This window comes from Stenella coeruleoalba (assembly GCF_951394435.1).
Source record: "Stenella coeruleoalba genome assembly, chromosome: 5".
Taxonomy (NCBI): domain Eukaryota; kingdom Metazoa; phylum Chordata; class Mammalia; order Artiodactyla; family Delphinidae; genus Stenella; species Stenella coeruleoalba.
The window spans coordinates 130,648,940-130,658,380 of NC_137150.1; positions in this window are offsets into that span (position 1 = coordinate 130,648,940).

Consider the following 9,441-nt stretch of genomic DNA (forward strand, 5'->3'; position numbering starts at 1 on the left):
GAGAAAATATTTGCAAACTATGCAACTGACAAGGAGTTAATATCCAAAATGTGCAAATAGTTCATACAACTCAATATCAAAAAAGTAAACTACCCAATCAAAAAAATGGGCAGAAGACCTAAATAGACATTGCTCCAGTGAATACATACAGATGGTCAACAGGCACATGAAAAGATGCTCAACATACCTGAGTATTTAATGGGTATCTTTATCAGACAATAATTAGCCTCTACAGTTTAGCCCTTCAGCTCCTACAAGAATCATCTTTGTTTAGGCTCTAACCAGTGTCAAGTAGATATAAAATGATGGTGCTTGCCCATTCCCTCACAAGATATCTCTTACCTCACACCCAAAGGTTTCACCTTTAACATCTAAAAAAGACATTGACAAGCCTATGTGGTACCCATGTATGTATAGTCTGGAAGTGTGGGGAGTTAATGCTCTAAGGGGTGAACCTTAGAGATGGGAGTCAATGGACTGTCCTGGATAGTTAGGCAATTTCTTGGGAAATGGTCCTATAGAATCAAGCACTTAGTTGTATTTAGCTGTAGTCAACTTAATAAAGCATCTTAATCTGAGGTGTCCACCCTTCCCTGTTTCACTTCCCTGCTCCCTAAGAAAGAAAATATACATAAGCCCTTCACCAGAAACTTTGATTTCTGAAGAAACTAGACCAAAACAACACCTCAAAAAAATTCCTTTAAATATACCTTTGCTGAGATGCAACTCATATATGATAAATTTCACTCTTTTAAAGTGCACAGTTCAGTGATTTTTATAGCCTCAGAGCTGTACAACCATCACCACTATTCAATTTCAGAACAATTTCATCATCTTAAAAAGAAACTACAGGGACTTCCCTGGTGGCACAGTGGTTGAGAGTCCGCCTGCCGATGCAGGGGACACAGGTTCGTGTCCCGGTCCGGGAAGATCCCACATGCTGCGGAGCAGCTGCGCCCGTGAGCCATGGCCGCTGAGCCTGTGCGTCCGGAGCCTGTGCTTCGCAACGGGAGAGGCCACAACAGTAAGAGGCCCGCGTACCGCAAAAAAAAAAAAAAAAGAAAGAAAGAAACTACATCATTAAAGTCTCTCCCCATTCACAACCACCAATCTAAGTTCTGTCTCTATGATTTTGCCTCTTTTGGACATTTCACATACATTTAATCCTACTACATGCAGCCTTTTGTGTCTGGCTTCTTTCTCTTAGTATAATGTCTTTAAGGTTCATCCACGTTGTAGCATGAATCAGTATTCATGCTGAATCATGAATCATTCTTTTTTATTGCCAAATAGCATTTCATTTTATGGATACACCATAGTTTTTTTAATCCATTCATCAATAGATGGACTTCTGGGTGTTTCCAATATTTGGCTATTATGATTAATGTTGCCATGAACATTTGTGTAAAAATGATTTTTAATATGTCAGAACTTGAGCTCCTAATTTTCTCCTACATACCTATTCCTCCCCTAGCCTTTCCCATCTTAGTAAATAACACTGCTATATACTTGCCCAAAACAAAAACTTAATTCTTTTTTTCATATAATTCCTTTATCCAATCTGTCACCAGGTCCAATCAGCATTGCCTCCAAAATACATCTCAAATCTACATACGTTTTTCCATTCTCATTGCTGTGATATAGTCAAACCACCACCATCTCTACCTAGGACTATTGCCATAGCATCCTCTCTGGTTTCCTTTTTCCCTCTTTTAGTCTCCCTCCACATCAGCTAAGTTAATATGAACTTTTCAAAATAAAGTGTGCTATACCCTACTTAGAAAGTCTTCAGTGACTTCCTGTTGTTCTTAGAAAAATAAAATTTCAAACTTCTGACATGGCCTGGTTCCTGTCTAACCTTCCAATCTACTTCATCGTACTCTTTCTCCCTTCCTATGATCCAGCCACAATAGTCACCCCCTCACTGTCTGTCACCCCTGGCAGTAGGCACCTTGTCTGTCTTATTTGTGCCTAACTAATACATAGCTGAAACTCAATAAATATCTCTTAACCTCTTAAATGTATTAATGAATGAAATAGTTGTTGGAGTGTGTGATGAAAGATGAGTATGATTTGGACAGGTGAAGATAAAAAGATATTCAGGATGAAGGAACACCATGAGCAAGGAAAGAGCAGAATTGTCTGTGTTGGTTTAGGGATTGGTGAGCTGATCCATTTAGATGGAGGAATGTACATATGGAGGGAAGTTAAGTTGAAATTTCCAGCAAATCAGTGCCATAGTTAGAGAAAGGATGGTCTTACATGCAGGGCAGGTGTGGGAAGAGATAAAGAGCTGCTACCAAAGGATTTAATGAGGAAATGATGTGATTAGAACTGGCTTAGTTTGAATAATGGATTGTAGGAGAGAGCTATGGAGAGACACCTATTAATATTCTATTAGAATTGTCAATTCAAAAAAATAATCAAGCATCTGAGTGAAGCTTGGCAATAAAAATGGTAATAAGAAGACAGATTTGAGTGACATTATGGAGGGAAATTGTATGGGACTTATTTAGCAATGAATAAGATGTCATCTATGAAGGAAAGAAAGGAACCCAAAAAATCACCTCTGGTACCCGGGTAAAAGGTGCTTCTAGTAATGGCAATAGAGACATCAGGAGAAGGATTTTAATTTTAAAGGGGTCACTTGTGCCAAAGAGATTATAAACATTTGGAAATAACGAAAAACAGCTTAGAAGAAAAAAAGCTAAATACAATGATCAGGCTTTCATCTTTCTTAAAGTAATACTTTAAGCAATGTTGGTAAATAAGATCCACTGGGTAGAAGAAAAAGACTGAGAACAGAACACTGGAGACACTGGGATTTTTAGGGGGATAAGGAACAACAGCAGTCAGAGGTGTCAGTAAATGAGGGTCAGAGTATAGTGGGGAAGTCAGAATTGCACCGATGATTCTTAAAAATGAATAAACATAGACTATCCTTTACAGATGATGATTAAGGAAGGAAAGAAAAATGACGAGAAAAGAGCTCGAAGGGTAGAAGGATCAAGCATTAGTTTCCGCTATGGGTGATATATATGTTATACATATGTTTCATATATGTAATATGTTTTATATGTGATAGATATGTATACACACACACACACACATATATATATATATATATATATATATACACACACACACACACATAAACCCACATATATCACATACAGTTTGAGTAGCTCCATTGGGGCAATTCTTAATCACTTGCAGTGAAGATTCTCCCCTTTCTTTCACTGAAATTTTCCTCAATGTTAAAGCTAGAGGAAACATTGGTCCAGCTCTCTCTTCATTTTATATATGAGGAAAGTGAGATTCAGGGAAGAAAGTGAAATATCCCATGTCACACTATCAGTGTTGATTTGAGCCTAAAATCAAGGGTTTTTAAAATTTTTTTATTTCTTTTATTGAAGTATAGTTGATTTACAATGTCATGCCAATCTCCGCTGTACAGCAAAGTGACTCATTTATACATACAAAATCAAGAAGTTTTGAGTCCTTGTCTATTACAGACTTGAATCCAACCAGTTTCTCAGGGGAAAAAAACTGATTCCTTTTTTGCACCTTACCTCCTCTGGTGGGCAAACCTAAGCTGGCTCCCATGACTCCTGCCTCTTGGTATTCACACCCTTGAGAAATACTTCTGAGTGTGCAGGACCTGTGACTTGCTTATAATGAATTGAACATGACTAGAGTGACAGCATGTCACTTCTGTAATTATATTACACAGCATTGTAACATCTGTCTTGCTGAGAGGCTCTCTCCCTTGCTGGTTTTGATAAAACAAGTACCACGTTTCAGAGACCCACATGGCAGGGAACTCCAGCCAGTAGCCAACCAAAGAAACTGAGGCCCTCAATCCAATAAGCTACAAGAATTGAATTCCACCAACAATGATGTGAACTTGGAAGTGGACCCTTCTCCATTTGAGCCTTGAGATGAAGCTGCAGCCCCAGCAGGCACTCTGGTTGCAGCTTTCAAATGAGACACTAAGACACAGAACCCAGCAAAACTGTGCCCAGAATCCTGACCCACAGAAACTGGGATAATGTAAGTGTGCTGTTTTAAACCACTAAGTCTGTGGTGATATTGTTATGCAGCAAGAGAAAACTAGTACAACCTACACACAAATGCACACACACACACTCACACAAGCACAGATGCAGTTTGTCACTCATCCAAAAGGCTCCAAAATGTATCTCAAATCCTCTCATATTTCTCCATCACCAATGTCACCAGCCACCAAAAGCCATTATCTCTTTGCTCTGTACTCACTGTTTCAAATTTTAGGTGAATTAGTCTTCTGTCCCCTGCATGGTACAAGGAAGAAGGGGTATATACCAGCTGATACAGTTGCTCCTAAATAACTGCCCTCTTCACCATTGCACCAGGCTATCAAAATTGCTCCCACCATCGGGGCTTCCCTGGTAGCGCACTGGTTGAGAATCTGCCTGCCAATGCAGGGGACACGGGTTCAAGCCCTGGTCTGGGAATATCCCACATGCCGCGGAGCAACTGGGCCCGTGAGCCAAAATTACTGAGCCTGCCTGTCTGGATCCTGTGCTCTGCAACAAGAGACGCCGCGATAGTGAGAGGCCCGTGCACCGCGATGAAGAGTGGACCCCGCTCGCCGCAACTGGAGAAAGCCCTCGCACAGAAACGAAGACCCAAAACAGCAAAAATAAAATAATTAATTAATTAAAAAATAATTGCTTCCACCTGTTTCAACAGTCCTGCATATGACCAATCCTCTCTGCTTTCCATCTTTAAGAGATGCCTTATTTCTGCTCTCATCTGACAGCAGTCTTTTTATTTTTCCAGGATTGTTATGATTTGTTCTTTTTGTAAAAAAGAGATTATCCTTTCTATCATTTCTAGGGATATGGAGAAAGAGTAGGAGGTAGGTGCCTGTGTTTAGTCTGTCATTTTGATACAATACCCTTTCCAGAGTAATTTTCGCTATATTATGCTGCTTCCCCCCAAATCCATTTATAGACATTTTTCCTGGAAATAAATTCTGGCAGGGACTTTTTATAATGGCTCTTGTAAGTACTATGCAGCCACTGCAAATTATATTTATGAAGAATATTTGATGGCATTGCCAAATTCTCACACTATAATGTAAGTAATAAGTCGGGATAAAAACTGTATGAATCTTCATCTCCCCTGAGGTGAAATTTTAAGCCATATTATTGAATGATATTCACAAGAAAAATAGAAAAGGGGGCTGGAAATGGACCTTGGGAAAGCCCCAAGAGGCAGAGAAGTAGAAAGAGAGAAAGTCACAGATATATATATATATATGTATATATATATATATATATATAGAGAGAGAGAGAGAGAGAGAGAGAGAGAGAGAGAGAGAGAGAGAGAGAGGCACTAAATAAGACTATGGAAGTCCTGGAAGGCTTCCTGGGATAGGACACAAGCTTAATCTTAAAGGTGAGTAGAAGGGAACCAAGACAAGTGAGCAAAGGAATAACAGGATCAAAGGGTCAATGGAGGGAAAGGAAGGGGATCAGAAAAGCATTGTAAATTTTAGACTTTGAGACATATCCTTTCACAGAGGCTGGCACACAAAAGTGTGCAATTTTTAATAATGAGTATTTTTTAAATATATTAATTAACTGGTGCTAACTGACTAATTAATAAAGTAAAAAAATGTTCTGAATGAAATCAATATTGTAGCCTTTTTATGGTGCCAAACAGGCAATGTCAACCTTGAACAGTCTTGGGAGCCATGTCCTAAAACTTGCTGCCCTCTGCAGACTGTCATCATCACCGGCACTCCTCAGAGGAGCCGGGCCTTGGGCGGCCTCCAGTTCCTCCCTCACATGCGTGAGTCATCTCACTTTGAATCACCCCCGCTCATTTTGTTCCAGTATCTTCACAGGGATAATACAGACTGGGGCCAACAGAGAGGGACCAGGAAATATTAACTCCCAAAAAGCAACCCATCGATTCTTACTAAATACCTTTAATCTAACTTAGCTGTGTTTCTGAGTTACTAGTCTACCTTTCAGAGCACCAGATCGACTTAGAACAATTGTCCTAGAACAATTATTCTTATGTGGCCTTTGGCTATTTTCCTCCTGAATTTTTCCATTCTTCAGTTTTATCAGCAAAGAACATAACACGGCTTTAGGTAAGAATGGAGAGATAGCTGTTGGCACAGTTAGTCCAAGAATATCTGTTTCCTTGGTCTCCCAAGCAGAGAAACAAACCAATTTAAAATAAATCATAAATAAATAATTAAAAAACATTATCAGGGCTCCTAAATGTCATAAAACGGTGGGCCTTAGATCACCTCGTAGTGATTGGTCTCATGATTCTATGCATTATTTTATATATAACTCAGTAGAACACTTCTTTGTCAGTGCACAAAAGTTGTATCAAAACATAAGAAGAATTTTTACTATACCGGACTTAATGTCCTCTATAAAATTGAAGTTTGAAAGTCAGAAAATTTGGAGATAAGTTCAAAACCAGCGGTGAACAAGGAAAGCTCTTATCTACAGTATCATGAAAAATATATTTTTTAAAGATTTTGTCTTATGATTCAAGAAAAACATCATCATTAAATGTATTTATTCAGACAGTCAACAAATATCTATTAAGTATATTTTATGTAGAAAGTATTGGAAAGTCACTGGAAAGTGACTTTCCTAGTCACTGTTGAAAATATAAACATTAAAAAATACAGTCACACATACCCTTTTAAAGATGTATTTTAAGTTGTGTACAACTTGTAGAGGAAATTTTTGTTTATCCTTTAAAAAGCTCTTAATCGTTTATCATTTGATGCCATTTGAGGAACTATAGGAGGCTGTCTACGACTGAAATGGACAATCTGACTGGGACTATAGTGAAAATAAAAACAACTCTACAATTAAAATCAGAGAGAGATCTCTATGCTGATTGGTTTGATTTTTAAAAAAAGAGGAAATAACTGATTTAGTTATGCTGATAGGGACTGTGGTAAAAACAAGAATCGTGTTAGAATAGATAAATTATGGAAGTCATTGAATTTTTGTCAGAAGAATGAAGATAGTGTTAGTAATGGGCCATGATTTCTCACTCGATTGACTAGCCCTATTCTAAGAGAAAGGGATCATGTAAAATAATAAATACTATTATAGAGATAAAAAAAAAGATACAGTCACAGACTTTCAGAAATTTGTTGGGGGAGCGGGAATAAAGGAGATGGGTATAAATTATGCTGATACCTAGGAATACCAAGAGCCATCAGACAGTGAATTCACTAGTCTGGGTTGAGAGTGGGGTGGATGGGAGTCAGACTGGAGACCTGAGGTTCATGAAAATAGTTGGGAGAAGCTGTGGGAAGTATGCCATGATAATAACCATGATAGAAATAAAAATTAAAATAAAATAAACTATCACTTCTAAAAGTAGAGAAGCACAAATAGCAAGTCCAGTCAGGAGCACTGAAGAACTTTATCTTTGAAATAACACAAATAGTTGGATTAATGAACCCACAGAGAAACAAAGGATTCATATTAAGCCTAGAGAACCAAGCTGCCTTCCCAGGTCTAACAGAGGACTGAGACATCTTCTCACCAATAAAACCATACTTATTTTTAACTAGTCCCAGGCAAGTTGCCCAAAGTTTTTTATATATAGGCTATTTTCATCTTTTCTTTTCTGAACACTCTCTTATGGCAGAGAGAGAAAATAGAACTATTCCTACACAAAGAGTCTGAGCATTGGATTAATATTTTAAAACCCTTTGAGGCATCTTCTAAAAGCCTATAAAATTCAAACTATTCTGTTAAGCAAGGAAGTGATATATCACTTAATATCACTATTTCATTGGGTATGAAAAAAGAAGTAGAGAGCAGTTTTTTAAAAAAACACTAAAATTATGACTGCTAGTCATGATTAAGACCTGGATTTTGTGACCTCTAAAATTTATACTTTTCCTTGTGGACACAAATACCTTTCACCGCATTTGGACCATCGGTAAAGTTCCCATAGACCCAAGAAGGACTGTTCTGACAGACTGGATATTATTAATATTATAACTAGCACCAATAAAAATAACAGAAAAATTATTATTTGTTTAATACTTAATATATCTGGCACTCTTCTAAGTATTTTACGTGTATTATTTCTTGTAAAATTAACAAAATCCCAATGAGGGATCACCTTCTATTATTATTGCCACATTACAGTTGAGGACACAGAGGAAAAGAGAAGTGAAGTAATTTACCCAGGGTCACATGGCTCTTAAGTGTCAGAGCTGGAAGTTGAACCCAAGGAATATAAGTAAAATGATGAGTAAATGATAGAATAAGCAAGAGTCTAATAAAACAATATCTTAGGACAAAATCAAGGTTAAAGCTTGACTCAAGGCACATGAATCTGTATTTTGTATTATGATTTTATTGCACTTTTTAGCAGTAAATAGTGGTTCAGAAAGAAGGAGTAGACTATAAGGGTTGTTGCATTCCCTAAGGTTGGGTTCTAGTGCAAAGAAAGGAGTTAAGAATGGCAAGAGATGCTGAACTACCTCAGAAAAGCCAAATTAAATTGGGTAACAATGGTACCTAGATAAAACTGAATTGATGGGCATGCACATAGGGAAGAGAATAGCCTTTTATTGTGCAGCTTTCATAGAAGTGCTTGTTTTATATTGTGATTTATTAATGATGTCACCATCAGAAAAGAAAAATGGCACAACTCCCTTAAAGGGCAATGTGGCACTATCTAGCAAAATTTGACATGCATTTACTTTTTGACTCAGAGATCTCTTTTTAAGTTTCTATCTCAATGATTCAATGACAAAAATTAGAAATGACATATGCACAAGCTATTTGTTGCATCACTTTTTGTAAAGGTAAACATTTGAAAACAACCCACCAATAATAGACTGGTTGAATAAACTATGCTACATCCATACAATTTGGTAGTAAGCAACTCTAAAGTGAATGGGGGAAGATCTCTATGTACCCACAGGGAGTTAACTTAGAATTTCTAAGCAAAAATGGCACATGCAGAGTATTTGCATCATGCTACATATGGGGTAAGAAATAGAGATATACAAGTATTTATCCATATTTGCTTACAATGTTTAAAAGAAAGAGTGGAAAAATGAATCAAAAACTTGTAAAAATAGTTACCAATAGAAGCAAGGAGAGCAGAATGAAGGGCATAAGATACACCTCATTTTATATTTTTGACTTTGAAATCATGTAACTATTTTAATAAATTTTAAAAATTAAACTGAAAGAAAAAAGGAATCTGAAAATTGAAAGCAGTGTGAAGCAAATGAATCTAACCACATCTCATGTTGGTGGCATAACAACTCAAAGAATTATTTCAAGTGATTCTAACACACAGAATTTGGGCTATGCCTCCCTGGAGGTAAAACAATTCTAAAATGAAAAGAAATATTTTTAAATATTGTTCAGTAATCTT